At 41.3% G+C, this 13,887-nt stretch overlaps 1 protein-coding gene across 8 annotated transcripts in view; it reads left to right on the top strand.

Moving 5' to 3' along the window:
- Nucleotides 1–13,887, top strand: part of TRIM2 (tripartite motif containing 2) — a 75,478-nt gene that overhangs the window by 33,393 nt on the left and 28,198 nt on the right. The window contains exon 1 of one of the 8 annotated variants that reach the window (XM_035112106.3): nt 515–981. The exons of 6 other annotated variants lie outside the window; for them this stretch is intronic. The gene's annotated coding sequence lies outside the window, so the exon portion shown is untranslated. Of the gene's footprint in view, nt 1–514; nt 982–11,510; nt 11,864–13,887 lie in introns of those variants that run through there. One more of the 8 variants, XM_035112108.3, reaches the window with a different exon arrangement.

Here is a 13,887-nt window from a genome sequence, read left to right as displayed (position 1 = left end):
GACAACCGGATAGAATGTGCCTTTGTGTTCATGATAGATCTGGTGTGTGAATGGTCTGGATGTTTAACACAATAAATTTTACCCCTAGAAGAACTCCGAGTAAATAGGTTTTCACTATATTGTTTGCTTTTTCTCCTTTTCCATTTTCACTACATCGCTGGTGCAGGTCGAAAGTGGTGACAGCCTTTTAATTTGTAGAATTGTAACATTCTGTATATCCCACCATGGAATAGTGGAGCAATGGATTTGGAAGGAAGTTATTGCTGGGTTTTGTTTTTTTTACTGGTTAAGTTTTACTACAACGCCTTGCATTAATTTTCATTACAAAGCTTCTGTTGAAGTGTTAGAAATCTCAGCAAAAGTGTGTTCTTAACAGCAATTCTGCTGTGTTGATGCAGGAGCGTGAAAGATGAGAGAGGGAGGGGGAGGGAGGGAGGGGGGAAGGAGCACAGTGCCCCTCCCCCCAAGTTTGTTTTGGGAGGAGAGGGTGTTGGCCCCCCGCGTGAAGTCAACAGCTGGCATTTTGATAGCTTTCTGCCTGCAGAATATCTATTTTAGAATTTCAGTCATTGGAGCTTGAGAGTACAGAATACCATCTTGACAGTTACAAAAAGGGGGGAAAGGACTTTTGCCCAGTTCTGTATGTCAGGAGTTGTCTGGCTGTCGGAAGAGATTGTGGGATGCTCTGTAAGCTGGAAGAGCCATGAGAAAGAAAACAAATATTTCCTGATTTATATATATATATATATTTTAAATCCTGGCTCAATGCCAGGCTTCTTGCTTGTGAAATGTGGAAAAGTGTCTATATTAGAAGAGGAATGTAGTCAAATTTTCCAGGAGAAAAAAACATTGTTGCTTTCAAACAACTCTTTTTAAGTTGGTTCATCATTTGTTTCCTGTTGTGTGCATTTTTAAACCAAACCCAAGCGTGGTAACCGCCTTCTATTTCTTTTGGTGGAAAGAAGATGTTCAACAGATAAAGTAAGTTAGCAGACTGGAAGTGCAAGATCTTTTATTTGATTTTTTAAGTTTATTGCATTTAAATGTAAGGAAATGATTCCATGTCTGCTGAGTCTGGAAGTGGTGATTTTATTTAAAGGCATTTCATCTACTTTTGTCTTTGTACAGTTATTCAATAACACCTTATTACTTAGTTACAGGTAGGTAGCCGTGTTGGTCTGACGTAGTCGAAACAAAATAAAAAAAATCCTTCCAGCAGCACCTTAGGTAAAGGTAAACTAAGTTTTTGTTTTGGTATCAGCTTTCATCTGCATGCACATAAAAGCTCATACCAAAATAAAAACTTAGTTGATCTTTAAGGTGCTGCTGGAAGGAATTTTTTTATTTTGTTTCGACCTTATTACTTAGGCTAGGTGTTTGGATCTCAAATGATAAGCACATAATAGGATTATAGGCATACATGATGGAAATAACAGAGAAAGGTGAGGAAAGGAGGTTTTGGTGTTCTAATGAGTTTGGATCAGAGGTTCTGTGAGCACATTACATAGTCTTAATAACATTTGTAAATTAACTGCTTGCGTTAAACTTATTATACAAGCAGTAATATTATTGCAGATAGCAACTGGAAACTGTTGGCATTCATTGAATGTTGACAATACTTGAATCAGGGGAAGTCAGTGAGTGAGAATCCCCAAGTTTCTGATATCCACAGTTAACAATTAATATAATTTGTAACATACTAGCAGGCACCCCCAACCTGCGGCCCTCCAGATGTTTTGGCCTACAACTCCCATCATCCCTAGCTAACAGGACCAGTGGTCAGGGATGATGGGAACTGTAGTCCAAAACATCTGGAGGGCCGAAGGTTGGGGGTGCCTGTACTAGGTGAGTTTTTAAAAAAAAAAACCTGCAATTTTTTTGTTTAGCCAGAATGTAACCTTATAAGCAACATACAATGACTAGGCCTTTAGAAAACTAGGCTCATTTGAGATTGCAGTGGGTGGGGGGAGCTGTCAAATCCAGTCAGATGTAAAGGTTAAGTGATTGTTATGATGAGAGTGTCATTACTGCTTGCTATAAATAATGTGTGAAACTACTATGATGCATTGCTATGCAATCACTTATCACAGGAATGCTTCCTTTTATCATGCCAAATAATTACCCATCCTTGGGAACCAAGCTAGGAGGTGGATATGCTTATCACAGTCTGCCCTATTCTATTTTATCACAGTCTGCTTCTCCTGTTTACACAACTTCGGAAATCACTTTTGGTTTCTGACTTTCAGTGCACACTGAAAGCCCAAGTTACTAGAAGAGAATGAAACATGGGGTGGGGTTGGATGGTTCCAGGAAGGTCTATTTATGCACATTTAATAGGGAGTGAGGCCTAGTCCAGATACTGTTTTCAGCTGCATGGCAGCTGCTGTATCATGACTGCTTCTCCCCTCATACTGAAGACCATGTGTCACATGAATGGGGTTAACTTAATGGTCAAGTCTAATGGTCAGGCTTCAGTAAATCTGCAGCTTTCCCCCACCACCCCAACTTTGAAGGTGCAGAAGTAGGTGGAAGCTGCACTGGCAGTTGTGTGGTGATCCCCACAACCTTCCCATCCCCAAAGATTGAAGAAAAACTGGGAGACAAGGCAAAGTGCACTGGCCATGGGATTAGCATGCCTTCAAGCAGTGGCGTCCATCAGGGGCAATACTAGGCTTTATTTCACCCAGTTTTGCAACCCCATTATGCATTTGCATACACACACACACTGGCTGGGAGCCTCAATGACGCCCCCTGGAGGATTCACTCGGGACAAAGAACTCCACTAGTCCCGGCTTCCGGTTTAGCGCCAGCGCCGTCCAGTGGGGTCTGTCTCGATCTCCGAGGCAGCCCATCTTTGCGAGGGGGGGGAGCAGTGGGGGCGACGCTGCACCCCATAGAGCCCTATATCGAGCGTTATAGGGACGAAAAGCCTCAGCGGAGCCCCAATTCGGACTCCCCAACTCTCTGGTAGGCTCTAATAAGAGCTCCAGAGCGAGGAGGGTTGTAGTCGCGGGGCCATTTTGAGCACCATTGTTGCCTTCGCAAAGAGAAGCTCCGTTCCGGAGGCGGAGAGCGCTGAATACTTCCAAAGAAAAAGGATTCAAAAAATAGATTACCGTGAGTAAGAAGGCTAAAAAAATTTGGGGGGGGACACTTAAATTTGGAGCGGGAGGAGATTTAAAAAACGGAAGCCGATCTCCCCCATATTGATTGAAAGTGGAAACAGTTAAGAAAATACCCATTGCCAAGTCATTTGTGGATTTGTTATATCTATGCATCTGCAAGAACTGTGCTGAAATTCCCCTTGGTGACAAGGTAGAGGGGAGAGTGTGAGATTTAATAAGAGAGAAGAGTCTCTTACTACCGCTGGAATCGGCGGTCCTGACGGATTCAGCAAGATTTGTGTAATAGGGAGTTCTGAAACAATGTTGATAAACTGAGCTGTAAAAGTTGCTTACGAAAACTCCCTTGGATTACAATTTAGAAACAAGTAATGGATTTTAATTTCTGAATACATTGTAACCAGTTTGGAAAAATGGCGATCGAATGAAAAATGCTAACACTTCCTGTGCTCTGGGATTGCACTTTGTCCTTGAGAGGAGTACAAAAATGTCAACATACGATTACACAGTTGGATTTAAAGAAAAAACTCTGAAACTCTTATGGGAACTTACTATTGGAACACATAAACAGATTGCTCAATTAGAGGAAACAAATCGACTTCTTCAAGGGGACAAGGGACAAAAAACGTTGGAACAAGAGAATAAACAAGAAACAGAAGGAAAGCGAGAAACATGTCAGCTTTTGGATCAAGAGGAAGTCTGCAATGAGAAGAAAGAGGAAAAAGTTTTTGAGCACGTGAATCAGGGGAATGACGCTCCCATGGAAGGGGGAGCAGAAATTATGTCTGGACTTCAGAATACCCATAGGGAACAAAGACCGTGGGAGAGGATTACCTACATTGAGTGGATGATACAAACAATAAAGGGGCAACAGCGAGGGAATGGAAAATTTGGACATGTAAAATTTCGCAGAAAGGGAGTGGGGTAAATGGAAAAAGGTTTCTTGTTTAAAGGCTGGCTAAAATGGTTTGAAACTGGTTTATGGACCATGGAATTTGCTGATCCGAGAAGGGAGGTGCCGTGAACAGGGGGGGAAGAAGCTAAAATTAGAATATAAGATTTAAAATGGAATAAGAAAATGATATATAGATTTTATAAAAGTATGAAAGTATGAAAGTTCTTGCAGGAAAATTTAGGCAAGGGAGGGAAAGTAGAATAGAGATGTGTGTGTTTTTCTTTTTAGATTTGAAAGGAGATTATTAGTATAGCTGGGAATGAATAATGGGATAGCGGGGTTCTCTAATCCTCCTCCCGTGGTCGTCTCCGTTCTGGGGTTCCCTGGTGGCAGAGGGGGACTCCCGGAGTGGGGGGGAGGGGGGAGGGGGAGAACCAGCTGGAAAAAGAGCCATCTCTTCCTATCTTCCGTACCTTGGAGGCTCTCAGTGGCAGGGAGAGTTCTGGGGTGTGGGGAGAAGGAGGGGAATGGAAGGAGATATATAAGTAAACAAATAAAAAAATTATTGATAATTTGATTAATTGGCTAAATGGACAATTTTAAATTAAATGACATTAGAATGGTTGGTAAATAGTGAAAACTGTAAAGATGGAGTTGGCAAATGAAAATCAACAAAGGGGGGGGGTCTGGGGAAGCCCAATAGACAATGTTTAGGAAATTAGATAAGATTTGAATTTTTGATGTTATGTGTTTTGTTTTTATTTTTATCATACGCTGTGGATTTTTTTCTTCTGTTTTTTTTGTCATTATTTTTATTTTATTTTTTATTTTTTCTTATCGTTTTTGAATGTTAAAGTTAGACAACAGCTGGGTGGATATTCGCCTGTTCCTATCCTTGCCATCCTGGGACCTCTTGGTGGCAGAGGGAGGTTCAGGGGGGAAGGGGGGAGGTGGATAGAGACCCAACTATAAAATGAACCACATTTGATTGCCTTCCTCTCGGGGGGTTCTCTTGTGGGAGGAGAGAGCTCTGGGAGGGGGGTAGGAGAATGTGAAAAATATGTTATGTATGTGTATGGTCTTTGTTATTATGTAAAATCTTATTATGCAAAATCAATAAAAATTAATTAAAAAAAAAAGAACTCCACTAGTCCCCATCCCCCTGGCAGCTATGGCACTGCATCCATGCTGGTACACTCCTCTCCTTGCCTGGCTGGGAAAGGCAAGTGGGGAGTATTATTTATTTATTTATTTATTTATTTATTTATTTATTTATACCCCGCCCATCTGGCTGGGTTTCCCCTGCCACTCTGGGATTACTTTGCATTAGTAGAGACAAAAATTCTAATCATGTTCAGCCACTTTGTGTGTATGATCTCTGTTGGCAACTGGTTGGGAATACAGTAGTGACATTGCAGCAGTCTCCACACCAAGTAATGTGTGTGAACTGGGCCTGACTGCTATACTTTGCATGCTTGCTCAGAAGTGAGTCACACTATTCCCAATTGCTGCAAGTTGCATTAAACTTACCGCACTAGTCCTTTTCAGTATACTAGGTTAGTGTTCCGCTATTAAAACTGAGATTTTCCCACATTATCTCCTTTTTAGCCCAATTCATCTCCATTTCATTTACTAGTGAAATGTTTTAAAATGTGATTGGAAGAGCTGGCATAATAACTGATACAAGAACAATACACCATTCACAAAATTATTGGCCAGTGTGAGGGACAGAAGCTACAGGCAGGGCTAGTGGGGAGGGAGATATCTCCAGCGGCGACTCAGGAAGTAGTGACTGAGGCTCAGGCAAGGTAGCGGAGCCCATGCCTAGTGTGGGAAGGGAAGTGGGAGGCAAGGGAAGAAGGCCGATCCCGCCGACCCCGGAATTGCGCAGGAAATGACGGGGGCGGAGATTCAGTATCCCTAGACTACTTTGCTGGAAGAAAACACGCGAACCTCCATTCGGAGGTTCTGACCCCTAACTGACAACATGTACATAGCACTGTTCTGCACTGTAAATAATCAGCACTAAATAAAAGCATGAAAAGACAACGCTTGGAGGAGTCATTACTCTAGAGTAGCCGCAACCGCGCCTGTGACAGCCAGGCTTACATTTTTGCAACAACAAACTTAATGAAAAAACCAACCAATTTGGTGACATAAATGCACCAATTTCATCTTTCATCTTCATCTTTCAAGAACTTAACGTAGTGCAGAAATTGTATCTTGTCGTTGACATTTGCACACACTTGGACACAGAGGAAGAGGAATCCCCAGCATTCACACTGTCAGTCCCAAGCACACAGAGATTTCTGGGATAAGTAAACAAAACCTGTTAGATTCAGAGTCCTAGGTGGTTATAACCTAATGGATGTGAAAGCAAATAAAAAGCAAATGTCTTAATTTAAGCCTGGCATCCTCAGACTCTAATGCTAAGGCATCTAAAGCGAAGAAAACTGCCAAAGCCTTCTGAATTGCGTTAGGAATTGTACCCTGGATGAGTGAGCCCTGTATTTTTGTGTGTGTATTGCAGTGTGTTGTCTTTAAGCATAGCTAAATTAAGACGAGGGCTAATCTCAGGACATGCAAAATATGCAGGATGTTTCTAGAACTTCCTGTCCCAGCTGCTGGTTTTATTACTTGGGTGAGTTTATAAACAAGCAGGCATGATGCTTTCTTTGATGCTCTAATGTCATGGGAGGCATCAGATGACAAAAGGCTCATAGTCTGCCCTGGTTTTCCATGACAGGAAAAACAAATTGAGAATTGTCGAGTCGGAAGCTACCTGAATGTCAAGTAATCCTCTGCCTTTTCAGGAGTCACCTTTTAATTCCAACCTGCATCTTGGGATTCACCTTTAATTTCCTGCTGCATCACCCTGCCTGTCAGCTTTGTAGTGGTGATGGTTTGTGAGCAATATACCAGTTGTAGACAAATTATCCCATTCATCCTTTCTGCTATTAAATTAGTCTCCTGTTCCAAGAATTAATACCAGTGTTTGTCCATGTTATACTATCATGTATCACAATGACAGAGCATAAAATATATATACCGGTAGTTGCCGGTACGTTCTGGTTTATTTCTTCTTCATCATCTCACTTTGGACTCTGAATTGGAGCCTATATAATTGGCATAACTACCGGTACCTATTCTGCTTATTTTATATCCATACATAAGATATGTATAGAGAGAACTAATTAGATTTTGCTTTACTGATAATAAACTAAACAGTTGATGCTGTTACCTTGCTTGCTGACCTAGCCTACTTCAGAGTAGTTTACAGACCCAGTAAACAAAAACAGAAAGTGTGTGCCTAACTTTAGACTTGTGACATGTAGTGTAACTTCAGGCTGCTTGTTTGTTAATAGTATCAGTTTTCATCTGCGAGGTGGGTTGGCTCTCATTCATGTGGAGTGGAGTGGAAGAGTCCTATGTTTAATGACTGCTGTTGGCCTTTTGCTGTCACGTTGGAATCTGGGTTGCCTTAACTACAGTGGTGCCTCGCGAGACAAATTTAATTCATTCCGTGAGTCAATTCGTTTTGCGGAAAATTTGTCTTGTAAATCACGGTTTCCCATAGGAATGCATTGAAATTTCTTTTTTTGCCTATAGGAACGCATTAATTAAATTTCAATGCATTCCTATGGGAAACCACAATTCACAAGATGAATTTTTCGCAAAACGAATTCGTCTTGCGAGTCACCATCAGATCGCAAGACGCATTTGTCTTGCGAAAAATTCGTATTGCAGGGCATTCGTCTTGCGAGGTGCCACTGTAGTTCATTGTGCCTTGTTGTTTTTGAAAGTTCCAAAGCACTAATGTAACATGTACTGAAAATTCTTTGGTCTGTGACATGGGTCCAAATTTAGATTGTGTTATTTTCCCAACCCTTAGGGACGCGGGTGGTGCTGTAGGTTAAACCACTGTGCCGCTTGGGCTTGCCGATCGAAAGGTTGGTTGTTCAAATCCCTGCAACAGGGTGAGCTCCCGTTGTTCGGTCGCAGCTCCTGTCAACCTAGCAGTTCGAAAGCACACAGTGCAAGTAGATAAATAGGTACCACTCTGGCGGAAAGGTAAACAGCGTTTATGTGCACTGCTCTGGTTTTGCCAGAAGCGGCTTAGTCATGCTGGCCACATGACCTGGAAAGCTGTCTGAGGACAAATGCCAGCTCCCTCAGCCTGTAAAGCGAGATGGGCGCCACAACCCCAGAGTCATAAGACTGGACTTAAATACCCTTTACTTTTAGTATGCTACTCAAGCAACTGTTCTATGAACTCTCAGTACTATCAAGTGACTGCATTGCCTAGCATCCTGGGTATTTTGGGTCATAGCATATGTCATTAGGCAACTCAAAATGCTTTACAAAACAAGGATTTTCAGAAGGCCATGCGAGTCTTGCTACCATGCCAAAATTTGGTGTTTCAAACTTTATGCAATGATTTTCTGCCTTGCAGGATGCTTCGCTATTTGGTATGTCCTCAAATAATTCACAGAGCTAGGAAGATTGCTGAATATTGGTGGAAGGAATAGGGCAGTAGGAAGGTTTTTGAATATCCCTCTTCCTTTCCCCCCAGCTTTAGGAATAGAAGCACTTATTGTGAATGGTCTCTTCAATCCTTACATAGCAACTTTCTTTCCTGATCTGTGCACCCAGCTCATCACCCAAGTTGATGGTGTAACCCTTACTGGGATTAGCTCTCACTAGCCATATGCTTCTGGAATCCCTTCTAGTTGTGTGGGATGCAAAGCATGTTCAGTATTCCAACAGAGTCCTCCTGCAGGAAGGAAAAACCCTAAGCTTGAGAAAAAGCATGCCTAAACAACCAGTGTATATGTATTGGTGGTTGTGGGGTGTATGGTTTCATTTCTTTTTTTCTTTTGAGCTAGACCATAGTCACTAATATAGTGTGAATAATTATAATTGTGCCTGCTAAATAAATGAAAGAATGTGTGGGCCAGCCAAGATTAAGTGTGTGTGTGTGTGTGTGTGTGTGTGTGTGTGTGTGTGTGAGAGAGAGAGAGAGAGAGAGAGAGAGAGAGAGAGAGAGAGAGAGAGAGAGAGAGATGCTATGTCTTTAAGGACCAGATTTTAATTATTTAGTAACAAAATGCTTATACTTGAAAGGCAAATATAGTGACTGGTTTCAAAAGGCCTAGAAGAAACCAAGTTCTCTAAAGTGTTGCTAACTTTGAAGAAAATGTACTCTGTGCTAAAATACACCAAATGTTGTTTCTTTCAATTGTGAATTAATTTCAAAAATCTTAAAATGAGAACTATTAGTTATTGTACAGTGACTCACTGGTGCAATCCATCTCCATAGAAGAGCAGCAGCAGAAAACATGTTCCAAGCAGCTTTGATGATCCTTAAACGTTCCCCTTGTTAAAGCATTTCCTGGAAATGCATTGGAGAGCACCTGATCCTCTATTATGCCTATTCCCTGTCATCACTACCTTGATATAATGTCTCTTCCAACTTCTACCTTATCTAACTGCCCTCTTCCTGCCCCTCTTCAATCTCTTTGTTCCTCTCCTACTACCCCTTTCCGCCTGCCAATCTCCACCCCTTTTGCATCTTCTCTTCTCTCTTCTCCTTCTTTCCTTTTCTCTCTCTTTAGTTTCTCTATCGTTCACGCACAGTTACTTTACCAACATGCAGGACTGGATCCCGTAGCTTTTACTTTAAAATGAAAAACAATGAGAATTACCCACCACAACTCCAATGTCTATTTTTCTGATTAGTTAACACTAGTTCAGACTATAAGTATATAGTTTAGTTGTTGTTGGTTCTTTTACCCTCTTTTCTTTTACAAATCGTGCATCCCTTTATGCTAATTTTGAACATTGGTCATCATTTTGTTGCCCGTTCATCCATTTTGGAGAGACCTTTTTGGAACCCCTTTGCAGTCTCTCTTGGTTTTGACTCCTATAAATAATTTGGGTTTGTCTGAAAACTGGACTTCTATTTTTGATTCTGGTTTTTTGTACCGATCTCCAAGGAATATTTGGAGAAAAGCATGGAGGTCCCTTTTTATATTTGGAACATCTACCGTACTTCCACATTAATTGAAGAGCAGATTCAGGAACACAGGAAGCTGTCATATTGTCTATAGCAGGAGTAGGAAACTAGACATGGAGCACCTTTGAAGTTTGCTTGTGGGCATAGTTTGAATCCAACCACCTTGGTTGCATTAGGGCAGGGGTCAGCAAACCTTTTCAGCAGGGGGCCAGTCCACTGTCCCTCAGACCTTGTGGGGGGCCGGTCTCTATTTTGGAAAATAATAATGAATGAACAAATTCCCATGCCCCACAAATAACCCAGCGATGCGTTTTAAATCAAAGCACACAATCTACTCATGTAAAAACACGCTGATTCACGGACCATCTGTGGGCTGGATTTAGAAGGTCATTGGGCCAGATCCGGCCCCTTAGTTTGCCTACCCATGTGTTAGGGAGTTCCCATTGGAACTTGCTGTCAGTGCAGCTTGAAAGAGAACAATTGGGAGCTCATTTTAATCTCCCAACTTTGCAGCCATCTCCTAACCACCCTCACACCTGATGCCACAGGTTTCAGGAAAACTGCCTCATGGGACATATTAAGACCTGTGCCATGCCTCATTAGACCCACAGGCTAGAAATTGGGGGAGCAAATCTGAGATGCACAAAAGCAGGGGAGGAAATGAAAGTCCCACTGCATTCTTGAAATTTCGCATAGCCTTGGATACAACTCACTGTTTCTGTTTCCCTTGCTCAATTTTGTTGAGTACTTTCCAAAAGGAACTTTAAAAAATGTTGGCAAATACTTTGTGTTCAAATTAGGCTGCTTAAATTTGGGGTCCTCCTGAGACGAGGCAACATGTGCATAACTTCATGATGAAGTTGAATAGTCTTATTTGCTTCCTCTAAGTTGAGAAATATTTGGTGATATCAGGGGTTGGTGGTTCTGGTACTTAGAAACTTAGTACACTTTGGGGCAAATTGGTGACCTCATCTTATTCTGCACATTGCACATTAAGCAGATACAAAAGGATTATCACATTAAACATGGGGGACATGACGTAAAAATATGAGCAGCAGGGAGAAGCCGATTAGAGATTTCTCCCTCTCTCATTTTCATTGATTACATCCCATTAAAACCAATAATACTTCTTTCCAAATAAATGTCTGTTGAATCAGAGCATCAGTACTGGATCTATACTTCAGTGTCGAGAGAAAAATACTTACGTGTGTCTTTTGCAGCCGAACTAGAATGGTAGCTTTCTCTGCCTGCTAATCCTGTAATAACATTCCATAGACCATATTCAGCAGACCAGCATCTGAGCCCTGAAACAGCTGATTGCTGGCTAGAAAAGAGGAAGAAGGGAAAAATCCACCCGGCAAATCTCATTGCAGCTCTATGCTGCATCCCTATCCCACAATCCCTTGCACGGTTTGCTGCAGTCTTTCAGCTAAGGGTTGAGTGAGAAAGATGTACTAAATAAAGATTGATTGGCTGGAATTCTTTCGGGGTGGGGTGGCGTGGGGGGGTCTCCCACTTTGTCAGTGACCCGGAGAGTGGGGGGAGGGAAATGAATGACTGCTTGGCTGGGCCTCCTTTTATTACTTCCAGGATTCTCTCCATGGAGTGGTGGAGCATTGTTAGCTTAAGCAAGAAAATAGTGCTGCGTCTCTAGTAACGGCTAACAGGAATTCTCTAACAGTTTCACACGTGAGGCTTTCAGCTGTGATACATCACTGTAATTATGGTTGGCTCATTTGGACGACTGCAGGACACAACTCCATCCTGGAAAGGCTTTTCCCTTTTTTCCCTTGGCAGTGCATTGATTTAAGCTCCTTTTCGTGAAGATGGGTACGTCTCGAACATTTGTTTGTTCAGTATTGTGCCTGGTGGCTAGTAATGTTATGCCTTTTTGAACCCATCCCCCATTGTAGCTCCTTGCTTTACATAATGATGATGATGATGATGATGATGATGATGCATGCTTTAAGGCTAGAAAAGTTATTTAAGCCATATGTGAGCAAGATGATTTTAAAAACAATGAGAAAGCAAAAATGTGGAGGGGTGTGTGCATATGTACAAGATAGTCTTACTTCCTGATGATTATTATTAATCATAATATATATATATATATGTGTGTGTGTGTGTGTGTGTGTGTATGTATATATATATATATATATATATATATATATATATATATATATATATATATGAAATAGACTGTTTTTATAGCCTTGTCTCTCTGGTTTGCGTTTGCCATCTGAAGTGCTGTGCTTGAGTAATTCTACCTATAGCTTATCCTGTCTTTGAAGCAGGGTTTATATAGCAGGAGTCCCACCCTTGCCTGCAGTTCTGGAGCTTGCAAGTTCCATTGCAAACGTTGCTCCTGGAAACCTATTCATTCATAATGCATGGCTTAGACCCTCTGGGTTGTGCTCACCATTGATAAGTGGTAGGCGATTCAGTCTGATCTTTCAGAGTCTAATCACAGCTCTGGTTGGGTGGAGCACTGCCTTTATTTGAAAATCCTATACCTATTGAACAGGCTGCCCTCAATCTTCTTTATACTTTCATTGTGTAAAGCCATAATTCTGAGATAAGTATGTTTATTAAAACTCCACAAGATAGTTATTTTTAAAGCTCAAAATGGTTTATTTTATTAGGAGTTCTGTTTCAGATGGGTGTGGCTGCCCACACTACTGATTTCTTTCTTCCCTCCTTTCTCTCTTGAGATACACTTACTATTAGTGTTCTTGCAGTACGTGCACACACATACGCTGTGTTTCTTAAAGACCGTTTTTATTAGAAATTGGGCACTGCTTTGTACATCTTTTATAATTAGAAACCTGCAAGAAGGAATGATGATGATGATGATGTCATTTTCTGGGAGGCTGCTTGATGCAAGCATTGATCTCTCATCAAAGGCTGCTAGGTATTTAAAGCTTGAACTCTGGATTTGGTTTTTGGTTTTCTCTGGAGGCATTTATTTAGTCGGTGGTGAGAATTTGTGTAGGATTGTTCATCCAGAGAGTGCACGTGTCACCCCTTCCGCCTGTCTAAAAAATTGATGAAAAGAACTTGCTTCCCAACTTAAAGATAACAGCTTGTCTTTTTATAGCTTTGCACTGAATTATTAGCACAGTTTATAAACCTTCCTTGTTACAGAGACCTTTCAAACCAAATCTTTTCCACCTCTGCGACATACTACATCATATATGTGCTTTTCAGGTGAATCTGTGCAACATCCGGAAAAAGAAATTGTGTTCTGAACATAAAAGTTACATGCTTTCTCATATGAAGTTCATTAATATGAGTTTCAACAAAGAACCAATCTGTTATAGACAGTAGAAAGACTTCTTGGACAAGGAGACATGGGTTCTAGTTTATGCAATCCATGGTCTCACTGCATTCATATGATCCTCCAAGCCAGAGCTTGCTCAAACCATATTTTTGTAGTGTTGATAAGATGCACAACTATGGTTTGTTTAGACCTGGAAGTTGCCTATTAAGCCACATGTGTCAGGGCAGAAAGGAGTGTTTGAGCTCATGGCTTCTCTCTCACACCCTGTTTGGAGGATGCAGCCATTGTGTAGCTATTAGGAACTCACCTTCTGTATTCTTACACATATTTACTTGGGAGTAAAACCCATTAACCAGACTGAACCTATTATTATTATTATTTGTTAAACATGCTTAGGAGAGGGCTATCCAGTAGAAATTTAAGTGGGGATGTGGGAACCTTTTAGAGTTTCTTGCTCAGAGAACAAAGCAATACTTGTAACTCTTTTGTCTGTCTTCTTTTTTTACATACATGACTAAGTATGTATAAATCTTATCTGGACTGGGACCTTGTGTATCAGAACATTCGCAGACCC

The sequence above is a fragment of the Zootoca vivipara genome, chromosome Z1 (assembly GCF_965207765.1).
Source record: "Zootoca vivipara chromosome Z1, rZooViv2.hap1.1, whole genome shotgun sequence".
NCBI lineage: Eukaryota > Metazoa > Chordata > Lepidosauria > Squamata > Lacertidae > Zootoca > Zootoca vivipara.
This window is presented reverse-complemented; position numbering and strand designations above follow the sequence as displayed.